General features: G+C 36.2%; 1 protein-coding gene across 29 annotated transcripts in view; it reads right to left on the bottom strand.

Moving 5' to 3' along the window:
* ZBTB20 (zinc finger and BTB domain containing 20) overlaps positions 1–22318 on the bottom strand; it is a 781647-nt gene that overhangs the window by 519450 nt on the left and 239879 nt on the right. The window contains exon 9 of one of the 29 annotated variants that reach the window (XM_077884681.1): positions 21703–21823. The exons of the other annotated variants lie outside the window; for them this stretch is intronic. The gene's annotated coding sequence lies outside the window, so the exon portion shown is untranslated. The remainder of the gene's footprint in view (positions 1–21702; positions 21824–22318) is intronic. 29 annotated transcript variants of the gene reach the window in all.

Here is a 22318-nt window from a genome sequence, read left to right as displayed (position 1 = left end):
ACTAAGCAGATGAGATGGAGACTGATGCCTCCATGCCACCACCACCTCACACAACACGCACACTGTTCCGAGTGTCTGGACACACGCAGGCAGGTAAACCTAGAGAATGGGCACTCCATGTTGGCGGGAGGGGAAGAGGCTGCCAACAAACAGGGCCTGTTTATTATTTAACAGTTGGTACCGCTAGAGGCCTGGCACTGCTATAGAGCACTCTCTGTTTCAGTGCAAGTCAGCCTGATTATGAGAGCGTGGGAGCCAAATCGTGTTTACCATAGTCTGTGAGAGCCTCAGTGCCCCCAACAGACATGGAAATTCTTACAATAGCTCTTGTCCAAACAGAGAAAACCATTCCTGAGATGGAGGTAAAGGGCTCCACGCACTGAAAGCTTGTCTGATCATCTGCTCCCTGTCTCAGCATATACCTGCTTTTCCCCTCCCCCCGGCTCATGACCAGTCATTCCTCTTCAGTGATTTAGTTTCTACTCCTCTGCTTTTGGTTACTTTGCTTGGGACCTAAATCAACCAAATAATGTGTGAATCACCCATCTACAAATGTTGCTCATGCTGTCCTGCATGCTTTGGCTCTCCAGCAAAAGAATCTGCTACCCAGGACAGCTACCTCCTACTTGGCCAGGACTGCCTCACAGCAAGTCTCTCCTCTGCCAATGTGGCCACAGGTGGATGCCTTCCTACAAATCCAATCAGCAGGATAATGTGCTACTATCACAAGAGTGGACCTTAATGACAAAGAGCCCTGCTTAGATGGTCACCCCATTAACTTTGATTTGATTATTCTGCCCCAAAAGAACACTTGGCTTCACAACCACAGATGGCACCAGTCCAACGTAAAACCTGTAGAGAAAGTGGTCATGTTGGGTTTATACATTTTCAAAATATTAAATTTGATGTAAAAAAAAATAAACATGAGATAGTATTGAGATGGTCTCTGGCTCCCCAGAAAAGCACTAACTCTGTTTTTTAAAAAAATAAACTAAGGTCACAGCAGATGAGACAATTGTGATAACTAGGCAACATAGATAATCTAATCATTTCCTTTGAAATTCAAGATAAATCACCATTTCTTTTCATGTAAGAACTTTGGCTTTTATCTTCGATATACAACCAAGGCAGCCTTTGATACTTTATGTGACTCTTTTCTATATAACTGTTTATAAATTTGAGATAAAATTGTCTCCATATACGCTAGTTCAATATTTTGAAACTTAATTGTTCCTTGGGTACACTTTCGCTATGACCAGAGTAAATCAGCAAATGCTTTCTACCAAGGAGGATAAAGACAGAGCAACCTATATGTCTTACTGAAACTGTATATACTAATTTTTTAATTTTTGTTTTCTAATAGACAGTTTATGTTTATATGCTTATATAATAAGCTCTCTACTTTAAATGCCACTCAAAAAAACAATACATGCTGAGTACAGTTAAATAAAATCATAATTTTATATTTTCACTTTATTGTGTTTTTCATGGACAGTAGTTGTCCTTATGCCATAGATTATGTACACAGACATAATAAATAAAACTTTACAAAAATGGACAAAGTATGAAAAAATAATTCCCTTTATAAAATGAAGTTAATCCCTACTTGACTTTAATCACTTCCTCTACTAGTCAGAGATGCTTAATAAACAACCCTAAAATGTGGAAGGTAATTCTAGAAATAAAAGGCTTCTTCCAAAACATCTTGCATATGACAATTCTCATAAGTACTAGTTAACAGCAGAGCAATGGATCCGATCACAGGTTCACACGGGGAATTGTGCTATATCAGCCATGACCAAAATGTGAAGAGAGATGGTTCACAACAAGTAGATTAAAGACAAGTGATGTTTATCTCTCTGCTAACATACTTCACAACTAGTAGGCAGACACTAATGACAGTTCATACTTCTGGAGTGTCTTCTGTGCTAAGGTATTCTTCTAAGAGCTTCACATGTATGTACTTATTTATTTAACACCCCTCCTATGAAAGTGGGGATCGTCATTTTTCTCCATTTTGCAGGCAAGGAAACTGAGGCACAGAGAAGTTAAGTAACTTGTCCGAGGTCTTGCAGCAAGTAAATAAAGGAGCTGGATTGTAAACTACAGTAGTCTAGCTCCAGAGTCAAACTGCAACCACCATGTTTGTGCTGCTTTTCACAAAGATAATCATTCTATCTGAGGTTTGTGTTCGGTTTAAAACTGTGCAGTCCCCAAGGCTTATCCAGCAATTTAAAATTATCTAGTGCATGGCTCTAAAACTCCAGGTGTGGAGAGAAGATCTAGGAAGACTGTGATGTCCCCAAATTTTGTGGATAGATAGATACAGCTTTCTGGGAAAAGAATATGAACCAGGAATCTAGTCCAAGTCTCTTAGTAGAGAGATTTAAAAAAAAAAAAAAAAAAAAGCCATAGAGCAATGAATGCAAATGCTACATATTATTATAAGCAAGAAGTAGCAGAACCAAACCTAGAAACCAAAGCTTCTCTCATTATCCTCTTAGTCTTAATTCTATCAGCTGCCGGGCCTTTGAAGCAGAAGAAACCTGACTGAAGGACACAGAGACTATGAGTCCAGTCCCTCTACTCGGCTTCCTACAAAACAGTTAGCAAAACAGTCAGAAAAGATGTCCCCTCCTGGAAAAGAGGAGCCTGTTCTTGACTACTCAGTGCTAATGGAAGTAAGTTGAGGACACATTTGAGATAAGAAGGAAAAAAATTCTCTTAACAAAGTTGACAAAATGATTTGCTTAGCAAACACACACACACACACACACGTGTACACGCACACACTTTATTTAGTGGTAGCCCTGAAACTTTCAAATTTCTTTTTATTTTCCTTAAATCAGTTTATATTTACCTACAAATCATCCATTGTATCTAAAATTTTCAAATTTATCTGTAAAGTATTCATTATAATTATTTTAATTTCCTCTATTTCTATGGTTACTTCCTTCTGTATTTCTAATTTTGTGCATTTGTGGGCTTTCTCCGTTAGTAATTAAACCATGTGATATTGATTTATTTATTGCTTTGTTATTCTCTTTGAAAAACCCAAATCTTTGATTTATTAGTGTCTCTCTTCTGTTTCCTAATTCATTAATTTCTGATTTTATTTTTATCAATTCTTTATTTCTGCTTGCAGATTTGTTTTTTTTCCTTTTTAACCAACTTCCTGAGATAAATGCTAATATATTAATAATTTTTTTTCACATCGTATTAGTGTTTTAAGCTATGGATTTTCCTCTGAACATTGCTCTATCTCCATATGTGCTGCTTTTTTAAAAATATAAATTCTATAATGTCTCTTTAATTTAAGAATGGATTTTGAAAGTTTAAATTTCACAGAGATAGTACTTTCAATGTTTCTTTCCAATATTAATCTCTAACTCATTACATTGTGAAGGAATGGACTGAATTTTTTCAAACTTCCTTTAGGCACCATATTTTTTTCTTTCTTGATCTACTGATATGGTTAATTGTCCTGGTAGACTTCCTAATAATACACCACTTTTTTTTTTTTAATTTTTTTAATGATAGGCACACAGTGAGAGAGAGAGAGAGGCAGAGACACAGGCAGAGGGAGAAGCAGGCTCCATGCACCGGGAGCCCGACGTGGGATTCGATCCCGGGTCTCCAGGATCGCGCCCTAGGCCAAAGGCAGGCGCCAAACCGCTGCGCCACCCAGGGATCCCTACACCACATTTTTTAAAAGATGATTTTAGTCTTATGTTTATTGCTATAAAATGTATGCTTGATCTTAATTCTGTTATCCTATTTTACAGGGTTTTTTTCCCTTTCTTTTTATTTAAATTTGATTTTTGAAGATATAGTAGTACACATCATTAGTTTCAGATGCAGTTTGCAATAACTCATCAGTTGTGTGTAACACTCAGTGCTCATTACATCACACACCCTCTTTAATGTCCGTCACTCAGTTTCTCCATCCCCCCGCCCTCCACCGTTTCAGCAGCCCTCAGTTTGTTTCCCGGAGTTAAGAGCCTCTCATGGTTTGTCTTCCTCTCTGATTTTTTCCCCCATTCAGTTTCTCCTCCTTCCTTTATGGACCTCTGAACTATTTCTTATATTCTTCATATGAGTGAAACCATATGTTAATAGTCTTTCTCCGACTGGCTTTTTTCACTCAGCATAAATACCCTCCAGTTCCATCTGCATGGATGTAAATGGTAAGTATTCATCTTTTTTGATGGCTGAGTAATATTCCATTGTATATATATAGGCCATCTCTTCTTTATCCATTATTTTACAGTATTTTAAAAGTTGCTCCATTTCTTTCCTAATGATTTGCTTTGTTACTGTGAGTTTCCTTCCTAAAAGTTTGGGAATCGTTTCATAGATTAATTATTCTATTATTAATAGAATTCTAATATTAATAATAGAATTAATTATTCTATTTCAGGCTTTCTCAGACACAGATGATTTACTGAAAACACAGATTCCAAGCTTCATTCCTTTCCACTCTAAGATCCAGTAGGTGTGAGTTGAGATATCTTTGTAATACTCATCCCAATGATCTGATGACCCAACTTGAGTACACTATTCTAATGGTTAACAGTATACATTTTAATAAGGGAGGTAAAGTCCTATTTTTGATTTGATGACTTTAGAATACAACTTTGGATTCTCTAGAAAATTATGAAAGTACTACTACTCTACTCTATACTTCCTTTTGCCCTCCACTCTCTCCTTCCTCTTTACCCCCAGACCTGGATTGAATTTTTCTTTAAACTCTTGATGTGGTCATCATAGCTTTAGATAACACAACTACATCTCTGTTCTGTAGTTCATCAGCTCTGGAGTATTGATCCCTCATTCCCTGCCATGGAACACAGGCCATGAGTGAACACTTTCTTCCTCCAACCTCCTCTTTACCTTTCAAACTACTCAGGCTCTGCCATGTTATTTCTCTATCATCAAGATTTAAACCATTTACATTCCATTCTGTGACACAGTCCCCACCCACTTCCACTGTTTAGTCAGAAGTCTAATTGGGAGTTGCCTAAATCCACTTATTTATCATGGCTTCTTTCAATCTTTTGGTAGCCTAAATTTATCACTCAACATTTTGCTTTGTTTTATTTGTTTACCAGAATTGTTCATGGTGTTAGAGTCTCTGAGCTCTTGCAGTTTAAAATTTTGAGGCAAATCTACTCTCTCCCTTTTTGATATTTTTTCCTGTATGCTTTCTTTCCACGTTCCTTTCTTCAGCCTTGAAGTTCTGTAACTATATCACGATAGATATCAGTGCTTATTGCTGAGCACAATGATTTTCCTGGAATACAGTGTATTCCCTCAATATAAAGATTCAGGATTACCTTTATTCCAGAAAAATTATATCCTTTTACACACTGAAATTGTTTTCCATTTGCTCTGCTCTTTATTTCCCACCCAATTATCAGTTGTCCTTATATTTCCTTTGCCTTCCAAAGGTGTAACACAAAATTTTCATTTATTCAATTCTAATGATCAATTCATTCACATGATCCTCAAATACAAACATATAAAATGATATATGGTAAAAAGTCTCTCTTACACCCTGTTTTCTGTCAATCCAGTTCTTATGCCATTTTCTGACAGATAACCACTGCTATTAGTTTGTTTGCTTTAAAAAAAAAAGACATGCAAAAATAAAAATAAGAAAACCCATATATACCATGAAAACAAAAATATATTCTTTATGTGTATATTTTTATATTATACCTACTGCTCCATATCTTGAATTTTCACTTAAAGCATATATACTTGATGGATATCCAATAGTTAATCCAGTCACCTACTGACAAATATTCTCATTGTTTCCAACAACAAACACTGCTGCAGCCAATAATCTTGTACTTGTATTATTTTATTCATGTAGAATAAGTTCTTAAAACCAGAACTGATAGGTCAAAGAGTATATATACTTGTTATTTTAGTAGTTATTATAACATTTACTTCAATTTGAAGTTGTTACTTTTGATGTTTTCATAGATGAAAATGCATCTTGATGTATTTCTAATTTGCATTTCTCTTATCATGTATATTTTATTCTTTATTTCTCTTATTATATATGAATTAAATATCTATTAATATGTTTAAGAGCCATTTGGATGTCCTATGCCCATTTTCCTATTGAATTGTTTTTTTTTTTCCCATCAATTTGCAGGAGCTCTAATTTATTAGGGAGCTAATGTTTTTATCTGAGATATGAGTTGCCAATTATAATTATTGCTTTCTCCCATCATTTTAAAACTATTTTTAAATTCTTTTATTTTTTTTAATTTTTCCTCCCCACAATTATGGTGGTATTGTTAGAAGTTCTTTCCTTCTGCTTTCTGCATCTAATGTGGCTTTTTGTCCTAGAACAGTTTTATTTTTCTCTTCCATTTCTTTCCTGTTCTCATACAGCTCATTTTATTTCTTGTTTTATTGTCTTATCTCTTTGATCCTGTATATCTAATCTTTGACCTTTTTTTTTTTTCTTTTTTTGAGAGAGGGGAGGAGAGAGGAGAAGAGGGGTGAGAAAGGGGCATTGAAAGAGAGAGAATCTCTGGGCTCAATCTCGCAACCCTGAGATCATTACCTGATCTTAGGTGCTCCTCTTTGGCTTCTTATTGTAAAGAAGCTGCAATTTCTTCTATTTCTTTGCTACTATGGAAAATATATACTAGTTTCTGGTAGATCTCTTCTCTTAGTATATATCTTGATCTACTTTTCCTAATGTTACTTTGTCTTATAATGAGGTAAGAATGGGTCCAATGCTGGTTTCTTTTTGATTATTTCCCAATTTTTAGTCAGTTAATTTTATCAGCACTTTGCTGGATAAGAGAGGCTAGGGGAGTGAATTGCAGCAGTAGGGAGTTTCATTTTGGTGACGTATTTCTTAGCACATCAAAGCTTTCTCACTAACTCCACGGTGTCTATTGCTCAAGGGATACACCTCTGCCCAGTGATTTTCCCAACTGGGTTAACAGTAGCCCAAAAAGATTTTCATGAAGTCCTGTATGTTACACATCTTAGAGGTCATGATTCAGCATTCCTTTCTCTTCTCCTGAATGTGATCAACATGGCAAAGTTGATGTGGTTTATTATCCCTACCTTGCTTCTCTCACATGCCAATTCTGATACATGTGGCAAATGATGCCATTTCTCATTCACTGCCACTTTCTCTGTTAACCTCTGCTGTAGGATAAGGCTCACAGATGCTTCCACCGATCACCTGTGACCTCAGACTTTCCTGTTCCATGTAAGTAACTGTAATATGTGTCCCTTGCAGTTGTTCCATTTATTTTTGGAGGTTCTGCATTCTGTGTATATTTAATTTACTCTCAACATTCCCCCTTTGGCTTGGTCTAAATGTCACAGTATTCCATGGTTTCTGATTTGGGATTGTGTCTGTCTTCTAAAGGAAGAGGGTTTTTATGTGTGTCATTTTTCTTTGTTTGTTTGATTGCTTGGGTTTTGCACAGGAAGATATAAAATGGGATTGCATTTGTTTTTCATGAATGTCCTTTTAATTGGCAAAAGCAGGACTTCACTTACAAGCTCCTCTCTAACCCTTTCCTCAATTAAATATTTGCCCATCCGTGTCCCCAAAACTGTACTAATCCATTGTAAGGTGTCAACTACAGTATTCAAATTAGTTGACCGTTGCATGGCTCCCTTCATAGGCATATTTGCATTTAAATAGGGAACTTTAAACCCTATGCTAAACTTTGGGCTTCCAGATGAAGCTATGAAATGAAGCTATGGTCGTGGAATGACAAGTAATATGGTAGATGTAAGAAAGAAGCAGAAGACCCCAATTAGTAGCTGTAACATTATCACATGTGGGTGAGTGATAAAGTTGTTTGAGTTGCTTTTATCTCTTGAAATTGCTACTGCAATGCCTCATTTTCTTTCTATGATAGAAGGATAACAAGAGAAAGTAAATTTTCTAGTTGACTGAACAGCTTCCTTTTAAACATTTGGTGTAAATCTTTATAATTATTTCCTATTTTTTTAAAACGAAGAAATGATGGTGTGAAAGTACACAGGATTAAGTACACTGGACTTCTAAGCACTGTGGAAAATAAAATTTTGGCAAGACTCTCTTAAGCTACCCAAGCCTCAGTTTTCCCATCTGTAAAATGGATATAGCATTCTTTCTTTTCCTACCATATAGGTTTACTGTGGGTGGCAAATGAAATAGCATATGTCAAAATGCTTTGTAGAATAATAAACAACCAGAAAAGTATAAGGGCCTTAATTATAAAAGATGATCCAGATAAAAATAAAGACTTACAACACTGTCAAAGATAATACAGGTATATAGGGCAGTTTATCCGACACAATATGATATGATTGTGTCATCCTTTTGTGCACTTTTTCTAATTGTTCAGCTAAACTCTAAACTACCATTTCTCAATGCTTTCTGTGAGTCTGCCTCCAGGAACAACACTTTCTCTCATCCTGCTTCCTTTTCCTCAGTACATTTACATGGTTCTTGTTTGGTTATTTCTTTGTGTTTTTCATGGTCTTAAATCTGCCCTGAAAGATAGTACTGAGTGATAACAAGAGAATGAAGCTTTGGAGTCAGATAGACATGGTTTGAATTTTGGTGTCCTGTCCCTGTGCTCATCAATTAATATCCCTGAATCAGTTTCCTCAACTGTAAAATGAATGTTCTGAGTATTATTATGGAAAAATTAGATCATATCTACATAAGGTTTGGTACATAGTTTGGGTTCCACAAATAGATTTTAAAATCAGAGATACCCTGAAGGGCTATTAAATATATAAAGTTTTTGGACTTTGTCAAATCTCATTTGCTTTCTTCAAAGTCTATTTCACTTATTTCTATGTTCTTCAGATTTCATGAACCTCAATAACTGATCTATTGCCATGTTTTGATCAATAGCTTTCCTTTTCGTTTTTTTTTTTTTTTTAAGATTTTATTTATTTATTCTTAAGGGACACACAGAGGAGGCAGAGACATGGCAGAGGGAGAAGCAGGCTCCCTGCAGGGAGCCCAACGCAGGACTCTATCCTAGGACCCCCAGGATCATGGTGGAAGCCAAAGGCAGATGCTCAAGCACTGAGCCACCCAGGTGCCCCTGATCAATAGCTTTTCTATTCCATGAACCATGTCACTTTTTTTCTAAATGGCACCATACAATCTACTTTTCCATAGATCTACTTTTTGTTGATGTCCTTGACTAATTCCATAGTTTCCAAAGTTTCTCTGTTTCAATTAATATCTTTTTGTCTTAATCACCTCTTTTTCTCTTATAAAATAATATATCCTAATTTTAACCTTCAGGAAAAAGACCATATTGTCTGTTCATAATGCACTGGATACTCTGTAAAAACTATCACTATTAAGTAAGGACTATATATATGTGAATGTTCTTGATTCCAAGACTTTATCCACTCCATCTGAGTTCATTCCTTTTCGTTCCTAGAACATCACAGAATATTATTATATAGCAATTATATAATCCTTTGTCATTTTGCAAGCATTTCATACTCATTTAATGGAGGTCTTCAACACACTAGTATAGACTGATCTTGTTATTACTATTGGCAAGTAGAGGAAACAAAGATGGAATGATGAAAACTTGTCACATATCACATCCTGTGTTACCAGGAAAAACAGGAGGAGCATTCCGTCTCTTATTCTCTGATCTCCTGATACCCGATTGCGCTAGGGGTGCCTTAGCATCAGAGGGAGAAACAGATCGATTCATTTCAAAGTATTATTATTTGGGAAAGGTCTGTTCACTATTAAAGAGGCTGTTCTCTTTCTTTTATTTTTTTTTAAAGATTTTATTTATTTATTCATGAGAGACACAGACTGAGAGAGAGAGGCAGAGACACAGGCAGAGGGAGAAGCAGGCTCCTCACAGGGAGCCCGATGGGGGACTCGATCCCAGGCCCCGGGATCACAACCTGAGCCAAAGGTAGGCGCCCAACCGCTGAGCCACCCAGGCGTCCCTGTTCTCTTTATTTTCAAAACAAGTACAAAGCAAATCCTAATGATTCTTGGGACTTGGGGTTGGGAAAGGGGCAAGAAAACCGCAAGCTAGGGCCAGAGAGCAGAAAGAAGGTAAAAGAGATTAAACTGGTTGTGAATGAATCTTCATCCATCATTACATGGGAGAAATATTTAAGAAGGAAGGCCACTATCTTTTCTCATCTGAGGCTTCCTCCAGAACCTGTAGGAGAGGAAGACATACTGCTGAGTCTTCATTTGGGGAGCAGCAGGACAAGGCAGTTTCTCCTTAGCCAAATGAACCCCTTCCTGACAGCTGTGGGGAAGTATGTTTATGCCACTGAGTCCCTTTGAAAATTACTCCTAAAATTACTAATGTTTAGTCAATTAAAAAAAAAAAAAAAAAAAAAGCTTCAAAAGGAAAACAACGTGGAGAGTGACCTCCTAGCATTTTTTGTAGAGTGGCTTAGGGTAGAAAGTAGAAATCACCCTGAGCTGGGACTTACGAGTCCTGATTTTAGTTTCAGCAGTTTCCCTAGCTGGCTGTGGGGCCTCAAGCAAGTGGCTTAACCTCTCTGGACCTCTGATCCTTTATATTTAAAATGAGGGAGGTGGTTATTAAGTGATGTCTAAGAGCCCTTCTAGAGGTACAAATTCCCCAATTTATAATAGTAATAATTAACATTTGATGGTGCTTTACCATCTACAAATGGTTTCCACATACATTAGCTAATTTGATCCTCATGCCGGTTCTGAGATAGTATTATTATGATTATGCCCATTTTTAGAGGAGAGATTCAGAAACCACAAAATGGCAGAGTTGGCATTGAACAGATGTTCCCAAGAGGAAAATACCCCTTCAGTAAAAGAAGCAGCTGATGCTAACAAGGATAAGCAACAGCAGATAATTTAGGCTGTGAGCTCTTGTTTAGGGGTGCAACAGAATTTCTGGATGCCGCACTGGGGTAATGATAATCCACCATGTGGAATGTTATCTGATGATGTATTTATCAAAAAAAAACTAATAAAAAGAAAATTAAAAAAAGATACAATAATTGTTACTGCACTACACCCTAATGAATTATTGTGTTCAAGGTTCCTACAAAAAAAAAAGTAATATTATACTCGGCTTATGTTTTAATTGATTTATTAATATTTTATCACAGGAATGTAATTTAAGCTCCTCATGATTTAGATCTCATAAACCTTTAGCATTTTGCAAATTCAAATTCCAATTTAAAGCCAGGGCGAGCAATTAACTTTTCTATCATCTTGTCAGGGGAGAAGGTTCGTGTTTAATTTGAGACAAAGTGACAGAAATATATATACACTGTATGTATTACTCCAATTTAATTTATGAGTCAGCACCATCCACCTTCAAAATGTAGATTTAATAGAAGGGGAGGAAGAAAAGGCCGTGCTGTCATGATAGAGCTGTGATATCTGCCCTGAATTTCTTATATATATATAGTCCCTGGTTTGTTGAGATATTAGGCTAGATTGATTGCAGGCCTACTTCCAATTCTTTTGTTTTAAATTAATTTAGTAATTACTTGCTCACATAGCACACAATCTCATGGATATCACAGAGAACTCCTACCCCTGTTTTCAAGCCCCTACCCCCGCCTCCCTCCTCAGTTTCCTGGAGAGCTGCCCCTCCAGGTTTATCCTAAGCTCGTTAAGTGAGACACACAGTGGAAAATAATGCCTTCCGGTCATTTCTTCATCCTCTTTCTTGTTTTCCAAAGCGATCTTTTAAATGCTCTCTACCTAAAACAAATTAGCAGACAAAAAAAAAACAAAAAAACAAAAAAAACAAAAAACAAAAAAATCCCCTCCCCACAACTTCATATTTTAATTTACAGGATATGCATGACAAGTTAAAACAGTGGTACTTTCCAGTGATCCTTTACAAAATATTTGAGGACAGGATCAGAAGAAATGAGCTCAAACCACAGAAGGTAGTCAGGTGAACTGAAGGGAAGTACTTCCCTTTGGTGGTTATTAAACACTGGAACAGGGCTGCAGAGAGAGGTTAAGGAATTCTTCGTAGCTCTGTTATCCTATAATTCACCAAAGGCGCACAATGCTCTATGCTGATGAGATGAGTTACATGACATCTCCTCCCTGGTTCAATCAAAGGGAAGCAATTTACATCTCAAACCAGTTCTCTCATCAGTGGGACATAAAGACTGCAGAACAGAGACACAGCAAATGTGCTTATTTATACAGCATCAACTCAGTTGCCACTGTTCTTTATTATTTTCCTTTGCTCCCTCCTCCTCTGTATGGTGGCCATTTTGAATAGGATGCTTTAAATTCTAAAGTGAGAGAAACACAGGACTAAGAACAATTCAGGACCAAAATTAACTAAAGATTTCTTGTGATTCTGACAATCACTGGCCTTTGTGATGCCAGGCCAATCTCTTTGTTCCATTTAAAAATAAAATCGGATTCCCTTTGCAGACCACAAGAAGGGAATTAGAAGACGGTTAATGGAAAACTCTGGAAGGTAGCCTGACAAATGTTTATTCACTTTCCAGGCATACAATTCTGTGCTACATAAGTGAATGCAGTGCATTTGTCAAAGAAAGGCTATGTTGAATGAGTGTGAGGTCTTCATTCATAAAACAAGCTTATTTTACTAATAGTCTCTATTAATCTCAGCTTAATTATGTCAGACGTTTTGCACTTGCATACAACAGTGAAAATCGCCAAAAATGCATTTACTGCACCTGCTTAAATGCAGTCATATCCCTAAAAACTATTGCAGGGAAGGAGGAAAAGCTCCCACAGACATGGCTTTTAGGCAGAATATGGGATTATGGCAGAGGGGTTTAAAAACACGAGGTAAAAATGGTAATCATATTCATCAAGTACACAAAGAAGTAAAAACAAGAAGCTCTAGATAATTCTTTTTAGTGGACTCACTAAAATAACAATAACAGCTTGATGAAGAGAACATGATTGTCGAAAGCTTGTCCATTTTACATTTTCTCTTTACATAGTGCAATAAAAAGGGAGCACCTGCAGTTTCTACTTGTGGGTTTTTTTCTTTCTTCTTCTGATGTTAAAAGAAATCATGGGACATCATATTTGTTTTAGGAGCTACTAGTGTAATGTCTGTCTAGTACACACTCCCTACCATAAAGTTACGTTTGAGCCCTCTGGGAATACCTGTGTTGTGCAGACAGTCTGCAGCCTCAAAGTAGTCTTTGCCTCACACCCCTTTCCTTCATTCAAACACATCAGCCCTCCATCACTTTGGAAATTCAGCTAAGACAGACTTCTCTGTCATGAACGATTTCAGACAAATCACAACAGAATGTGTTATAATTTCCATTACCTGGTTGCATCTACTTTACTAGACACCAGCCACTGCAGCCTCACTGTTGTGGTGTCCTAATACTTACCTAAAAAAAAAATATTGTTAACTACACATTGTGGATATTTGAAAGTGCCTAAGAAAGCCATAAACTTAATTACATTGGAGGGCTGGTGTGAGCTCACATGAAATTTGAGCTATCGTTATTAAAAACAGAAATTACATTTACTTAATGCTTCTTACAGTATACCAGTCAACTTTAAACTTTCAAGGTTTTATAATGAGACAAAACAATATTTAAAAAGAAACAAAATGTCTGAAGAATTTGATAAAAATTCTTCATTTTATATGCCAAGAGAAGCTTTCTTCCTCTTTCTCCCTTTTTATCTTCCTCTCTTTTCTTGCCTCTGTCCTTCCCTTCTCCTTCCTTCCTTTTTTCCTTTCCACCTCCCTTCTCTTCTCTAATTAGGGAGAGGTGGCATTAAACTTTGAGTAAGGAAACAATATTTTTGTTTCAGATCCATGTGCTTTTACTACTCAAAGCACTGATTTAGAGGAGAATTTTGGATGAATTCTTATGGCATTTTTCACCCTCAAAGCCTACAGCTCTCCTTCAGGTATCAAGCTATTTCCAAACATTCCTATAACAGCCTCCCAAATTCCAACTGCAGTCTGTGATATACCCTAGCAAGGTAGTCTTCTGTGAAAGACTTCAGTAGCCAATGAAGAACTATTATTTTCAATTATTTTTGTAAAGGCACAGAGTAAACCATAGTGAAGTTCAATCAAGGAAAGGTTCAAACTGCATTTCCCAAGTATAGGGCCATGAATGATATCATCCCCTTGCAGTTCTACATTTCTAGATTCAAGTCTAAGGCTTTAAACAAACTTTAAGAGACAAAACAGGACAAGGGGCTAACCTGCTTTTCATGTTCCAATACCATAGAAGGTACTGGAAAAAAAAAGTCTGTTTCCACGGATGTCTGTCACTGTAAAGACTTAATATATCAAATTCTGAAATGATGACAAAGTGAGGATCTGACTACGTGTTTCACAACACAATTTGCCATAGGTCTCCACTGAGGAGACAGCAACCCCAAGTATGTCAACATTTAATTTTCTTCTATTTTCGCAAAACTTTTTAAGAAAGGTTGCCATAATATAAGAAATGTCAGTATTTTCAGAACACTCAGAGGTTTCCTGAGGCAGAACAGCATTATGGATTACAACATTACAACAGATGTTCCTCATACTCATGCATCTAATAAGACAGTCAAACCAATGGGCATGAGGGGCTTATAGGTGATTGTGAGGGTAGATGTCTCCTAAGTGGAGAAAGGCTAAAAAATAAAGTAGTACCTAGAGTGCTGTGCATTCATCTGTGTCGCCCTGTGGTCACCCTGCATCTCTCACCAGTGTGAGATTAACAGTGTGCATTAACTGTCTCATGGCATTCTTTCCAAAGCACCTTCAGAGGAATAAACTTCAGGTCTTATCAGACTAGATGTAGTCCTGTGCCACATGACTGAAGGCATTCAGTCCTTCTATGGTTTTACTGACATCAAAAGTAGCATGAAGACATCTTAAAATCTAAGACTGGAACTCACATTGCAAGGATGCTTTAATGTCCTCCATAAGGTTGTATAAAGAAAATTAAGTGTTCATCACATGGGTCAATTTTTACCTGCTTCTTTAGGATTTTATAGACTGTCAAAGTTTGTAAAGTGTTCCTTCTTTCCTGGGACACACCAAACTAAGTCCCACCTCAGGCCCTGAGAACTTCATTTTACCTATGTCTGGAATTTCTTTCTCCAAATTGGCATGTTCACTCTCTTTCTTTACTCTGGTATCTATTAAAATATTACCTTTTCAGGAGATAAGACAAAATATATTGGACATAATAGAGCTAAAAGAGCTTGACACTCCCACCCTCCCATGCTAAACTTTGTTGTTGTTTTTTCCTAGTATTTATTCTTTCCTGAAATTACCTATTTATCTGCTTATTATCTGTCTTCCCTACTAACATATAAGCTTGGTGAGCCAGACTATGTCTTAATCCTTGTGGTATTACTAGTGTTGAGAACTGTGCCTAATACAGATGGTAGGTAGTTACTACATATTTATCAAATAAATAAAACTTACAGCTAAGATACTTAGCTTTAAATTTTACAATTTAAACTCATTTCATCTTCTGATGAGAGAGCATCACATACAATGACCCTTCGCGATCTAGATAATGTATGAAGTCAACACGTTAAGAATCACTATTCTGGGAAGAGTGTGTTCAGACCTGGTCTAAAATCACAGCCTGTTGCTGTGGGACATTTAGAGTCTGCAATTTTAGCTAGACCACCGAATGGATGGAGTTAACCAAAGAGCTGACAACACACACACACACACACACACACACACACACCCCAGAAAAACCCAACCCAAACCAAAGCTCTCCTTACTATGGGAATTGGAGAGGATTGCTACTTACTCCAAGCCAACAATAGCTAAAGAAGAGAGGTAAAAATCAGAAGACCTTTGGAAACCATTTCACCAGAGCTGCGTGACACCATGTGTCATTTACGTTAAGAGAAGCAATAATCCATATGGCCAGACTGGAGAATCATAAAGTCCTAAATACTGTTTACTTACCTCAAACTAGTGATTCCTTAGAAATTTTTTATATCACATAATAATGAAATGACATGATCTTTATTTGTTTTCCTTTAGATACACATTGAACATTTTCTTTAAGGTGGCATTCAACTTTTAAAATACAAATACCAATTAACTGAGGTATTTTTGGTAGAGGAAAAAACGTCTATCATAATTTTAGTGGCAATAATAGTTCTGTACATTTCTCTTAGCAAATTTAACCTCAGATTTCTAAGCACTATGCAAACATTAATTTACTAAGTTCTGCTATGTTCTCCATGTGAATTAGAATATTACCACATCTTCATTATTTTCAGGTGAGACTCACATGGAAGGACCCGTAACTTGCGAAGACCAAATAGCAAAACTAAACTAAAATAAATAAATAATAAATAAATAAATAAATAAATAAATAAATAGCAAGATCCTTCCCTTTGAAAGTGGGTGCCCAGAGAAGATTAATGAAATAAAATAAGAATGTACCTAAAATAGCCTAACTTGATAACTCAATACAAAGGACTCTGAACAAACATCCCTGAAAATAGTAGAATTATTCTTTAAAAATAACAGTAAGCAATTTTTGAGCATTCACTATGTGTCAGGCACTGTTCTAAGAGCTAGTGGAAATGGGGATGACTTTGTTTCTTATTCGCCACTGTATCCCAAGAGCTAGAACAGTGCCTGGGTCAGAATGCATGCTGAATCCATACTTGTAACAAATGTATGAATGAGAGATGCGTTCTCAGTTCCAAATGACCAAACCATCTAAATTTGTTAACACAACCTGTTTGTAAGTTGGGAACAGGCCATATAAATGTTTGCTCTTAGAGTGAAGGAACAGGGAAGAGGTTTGAATTGACCCAGTGTGTAACTAAATCTAGGGTAACAATGAGCCTTTTTACAATGGAGTTCATTTACTTAACAAACATTTGTTGAACACACACTATATGCTAGGTATTGTAAGAGGTTCTAGAAATAAAGACAAGGTGCTTGCTGTTGCAGAGCTTAAATTATTGTTTATGTGTTTGAGAGGAGGATGTCTTTGTATATAATGTAATTATGAGGCAAGAACTTTCTATAAAGCAGTGATTCTTGTTTGTTTTTACCATTTTACCATCCTAACTTGCTAATGCTTTGATAATTCAGCCCTTGAGGAAACTATAAGAAAATGTAGGTGTACTTATTAATTAAAACATATATCCATAAAGAGGAGTGGCTCTCTGACAACTACCTAGACAAACTGATCACTGTATGAAAAGTTAATTTCGGCATTAGGGTGAGGTCTGGAAGGTATGCGTTATCTATCTTTGCTATCTATGTTGTCAATTCTCAACTTTATCTACACAAGTCTTTAGCTTCATTTGGGCTGCTCCAAATTGGAATCCAGATGCAGCTATTAATGGATAAGTCAAAAAATAATATCATTTCACTGAAAAGAAAGAAAGAAGCACATAAAATAACAGAAGATAAACAAGGTCTTACCAGTTCCCTATCATGTATGGACTAATTAGAAAAGTTATGCTACAAAGGCCAGCAGTGGCACCTGTGTTCACCTTCTGGGACTATAACATGAGCTCCTTCTGTCTACTACACAAATTCTCTGAAAGCCTAACTGACCAGAGTACAGCTTGTTGAGGAGTATGCATACTTGAATTTATTTCACTCTGATAATCCACTTGAGATGTTTGGTTTCTCAAAAACAATCTCAGTTTTTTTGGCTTTACATTTACATGAAATCAAGTTTTTGCAAACATCTATGTTTGTAAACTGACTCTTCAGCTATGCTATGGAAGCTGAGTTCTGTAAGAAAACCAAGGAGTCCAAGGCAATCTAAGTTTGATGTTTAACCATTGCTAGGTTAATTCCTCCTCTAAAAATAAAGTCAAACTATATATGTTAGCTGGGAATTCAGCAATGCTGGGAAAACATTCTAAACACTTATTGGCAAAGCAAGAAAAGAAAAAATATATTGATATATTTGATTTTCAGTATACTGAAATCAAAAACTAAATACAGGTAACAGATCTGCTTCAACCTGCTGCTCTATGCATTTACAAAACCAAAATGTGGTATCTAAAAATCACTCCTCTATTCAGAATTACTTAACATTCCCTTTCTGTTTATACACATTTATGTCAATGATACAACAGCCCCAGGCATTCTGCTACCAATCTCCCTGTACATGTCCATTGACATCGTCTCTATCAAATTCAACCCAATAAAATTAAATGGAATTAAATAAAGCTGTCTGCTTGAACCTCAGTTTTTCTCATCTCTTATTGTATTGTACTTCTTATCATTTATTTATTTAGCTGAGGCAAAAAGCTTTCCAGACACAATTACATTTTCCTTCCTGGTCTCCTATTGCTTAGTTTTTTTTTTTTTTTTTTTCCTGAGTGATGTAGTTCATGTCGATTGCCAAAAATAAATAAATAAATAAATAAATAAATAAATAAATAAATAAATAATCCTTATAATTCTATGAAAATAAAAATGGTATGATAATATAACCGCTATCTCACAGCAGAGAAGACATTTCCAACTGATGTTTACCATAAAATTTTCATCCCATTCCATTAGTTTTCATATAGCAATATCCTCAACTATTGCCTACTTTCAGAAGATTCCAAATTGTAGGAGACAAGTGGGTGGTTAAGTAACTCAAGGGGAAACTTGTTAAAGAAGGGTTTTTGCTCTGGCTTCAGGAGTTAAATTCAAAAACAAACTAAAGAGAATACTAAAGTGTTGAGGATGATATGTAGTCGGCTTCCAGCTTCTCCCCCCACTCCCAGCAAGAGGGTGCCCCACATTTCTCACCTTCATTCTCACATTCCCTTCAACCTGCGCATGGGTTTTATGTTTCCCTTTCAAGGGTGCCCTTAATATTAATTTTAACCTGATTTCATGTGTAAATAAACACTTTGGAGTGAGGGAGAAAATAAGACACACAATGATTTTCTCTGGATTCTCTTTCCATAAGTAACATCCAGATGACAAACGATCTCTCATTAATCTCTTGGAAAAAAAAGTCAGTAAGTTTCTTATGTCCTTCATACAGGATTGCTGTTTGTTATAAATTGTGCTGAAGGACCCCACACACAGCAAACTGAAGCATGTGGCATTTAATCCATCACACAGAAGGATCAAGGATTGAGTCAATACTTCTAGGGCTTCTACCCCCCAACTATGCATTTCCATGGTGCCTATTTCCATGGTGTTTAGACCTTCAAACAAACACATTTGTCTAAAAACAAATACATATGTAGGAAAACAGTTCTCCAGGGCTCTTGCCTTTCAGCTGCTTTTAGTTGACAGATGAGAAGTCAGATACAACATTCTGAAATTGTGATTCTTGGTCTTATATAGTGAGAGAGAAATATTTTGTCCCAGGTAGTGGATCTTTCATGGCTTTTGCTAAATAGGCAAGAGAGTCACAAAAAGAGGCCCTGAGATTTTTATCCCACAATGCACTCTTCCTTGGCTTCCTTTCACCTTCTTTCACCACCTTTCACCTTCCTTTAATTTTGAGGATATATGAAATTATTCTGAATGAAAAACACTATTTTTATTCTCTCTCTTTAAAAAAAGTTTTCTAAGAAGTTTGTTTCAAAACAATTCTATGTATAATATGTTAATATGCTTTCAATACCTTTCTAGATTTCATCAGTCTTACTTATCTTAGAAACATCTGGGGTAATTTGAGGGAAACTGGAGAAATCTCTCCTCTACAGTCTTCCTGTGCCTGAAATTCTATCACTTAAAATTTACAGATGAAGACAATATCCCTAGAAATCTTTTGATTCTTTATTACTTTGGGAAGGGTACTATTTCCCTAAGTACTCCGGAAGGGAATTTTGGTTCTTCACCGTGATGGCAAGCTCAGTGGGAATACAGATGTGAACTTCTCCTTAGAGAGGTAAAAGGTTATAGGGAAAGTCAAAGAATTGACAGAAAAGGTCAGGTTTGTTTAATGCCTGGCTTACAGTGCATTAATCCAACCAACCCAACTCCTACATATGTACTTTGTTCTCAGCTAGAAACTATGGGGAATAAAATGACTTCTTTATGTAACAGGTTAGGCCCCTATGTTTTTCAGCTAAAAACATCCTAGAAATGGCAAATTCAAGTTTCCTAATGCATGTGATTTACACTGATATCCTTGAAATACTGATTTAATTACTCTTATCCACTGTGGCCATCAGTTAACGAACATCTCTCCCTGAATATCTCCTTCTAAATATCATTCTTCAGTTAGGGTTAGCCAGTAATGTGACTTCAAGGAGTTCACACATGAAGAAAATAAGTGGGTTTTTCTCTTAAGAGAACATATGTTTCTCCCATCATCTGAGCTAAAAACCAAGGAAGCTGCAACAGCTGGGAAAAGAAGGAAAAGCAAATTTAATTTTTAAAGAAAATAGAAAATAAAAGCAATTTGTCCAATTCCAATGTGTGGTATCTATGCTGATTTTCTCAAGGAAAAGTGCTTATTGTCACCAAAATCCCCAGAGTAACCACAGCTGACACACTTCTCAGCATTAGAGCACTTGGCAACTGGCAATAAGGCCTGTTCCTTTCCCAGGCAGATGAAAAGCCAGGCACTCCCCAAACAAAACCAATGCAGCTTTTCTTGACTCTTCAGCTGCCTTCATGTCTTCTGAACATAGCTTTTTTCTGTGCAGTGGGAAGCTCATAGAGCAAATCTATTTTACTCAAAGCACCGAAATCAATACAATGAATATTTCTATTCTTCAGGCTATTTTGACTAAAGGACCTATCCTTAATGTACATTCAAATGTTGCCACTGCTGATATACACATAATTGTACAAAGATCTGAGGAGTACTGTCAATAAACAGAAAAATAAGTCCTGCTAAAGAATGCCTAAACATGCAAAGGAATGCAAATATAAGCCCTCTACCATACACAAGATCTTTGTTTATACCAATTGCACATGGTCGATAGACAAGGACATGCAAAACACTTTTTAATAAACAAATTGTCATCTTGCATTAGCTTATACCAATAGAATTCTTCCAAGTTTTCTTTTTTTCATAACAAAATGTGTACAGATTGGTTTGGTTATTTTTCATTCTCATCAGAGAAAAAAAATCATGTGCCTTAAAGTGTTTCCTCTTATGTGAAAGCAGGAAGCCAATTTCGAAGGTTACCATTTTAATAACAAATGCCTTCATTTATACTTTTGTTAAGAAACAAGCCTATTCCCTTATCTAAGTTCTATGAAAGTCTTTCTACTTTTCTCACATTAAACTACATGTGTGAAGTTCCATCAGTGTTATTACCAATATTTATTCCTGATGGCCACAGCTTTTCTAATCTTTGTGTAGCCATATGTTTAATGTTACATAATCCAGTGGGAATCTCTTTTTAAAAACAATAGAATAAATGTGGATTTTTAAAACTGTGATCCTTTTTTAATGCCAAAAGTAAAAACAAAAGAAAGTTTCCAAAATGGACATTAGATAATATATACAATTCACCTTATAAAAAATGTTATTCATGTCAGGAAGTCTTCACACAGTCCTGCAAATTCCAGGCCTAGGGTGGCACCAAGTTCATAGACACATCAACTGAAGCACGTCCACATATATCAGTAGTCAATCTTACAGAGAATGATTTCATGACACAACACTTACCCTGGTTGAACCATATCTAACTCCTAAATAACAATGATGACTAACAGTGTTTTATTGGATGATGTTTACTTGCTAACATTTCTTGTAGGAGTCTTGATTAATTACCTTTTTAATCTTCGAAAGATTATTCCAAAACATAGTAGTGCCTGAGATGTAGAATTCTTTCCTCTGAACATAAGCACAAATTTGTTGTGGTTAATATGAAATTGCTTTGCAGATCTGACCCCTAACAAGGAAAAAATATGAATTAAGATCAGCATGTAGGTGAAATGTACTAGAAATTCAGGCCATCTCCAGAGAACTACCATCTAATATAAATCACATACTGGTTGGCCATCATCCTTCCACTCCTATACCTATATTTTCTGGGATTAAATGTTACATCAACAACAACTGATAAACACAATATAAATCACAGAAGTCTACCGATTCCTGAACACTGGGATAATTCTGATCCTCACTTCTTCACTGTGTTGTGTTGGTAATAGTAGTAGGAATGTAAGAACAAAATTGTGGCCCAAGTTTTATCTAATTTTGATCCCCCAAAAATAGCCAAGGCTAGAAACATGCAAAAAATCCCAAAACACAGAACAATTTATTTTGTTTAGCTTCTCAAAAAAATAAAATAAAATAAAATAAAAAGAGAGAGAAGAATCCTTCCTCTGTGTCTTAGGCACATGGACTACAGACACCAATGTGCCTCAGTATCTCTCTCTACTCA

This window comes from Canis aureus, chromosome 35, assembly GCF_053574225.1.
Source record: "Canis aureus isolate CA01 chromosome 35, VMU_Caureus_v.1.0, whole genome shotgun sequence".
NCBI lineage: Eukaryota > Metazoa > Chordata > Mammalia > Carnivora > Canidae > Canis > Canis aureus.
The sequence above is the reverse complement of the archived record's forward strand: the minus strand, read 5'-3'. Positions and strand labels throughout refer to the sequence as shown.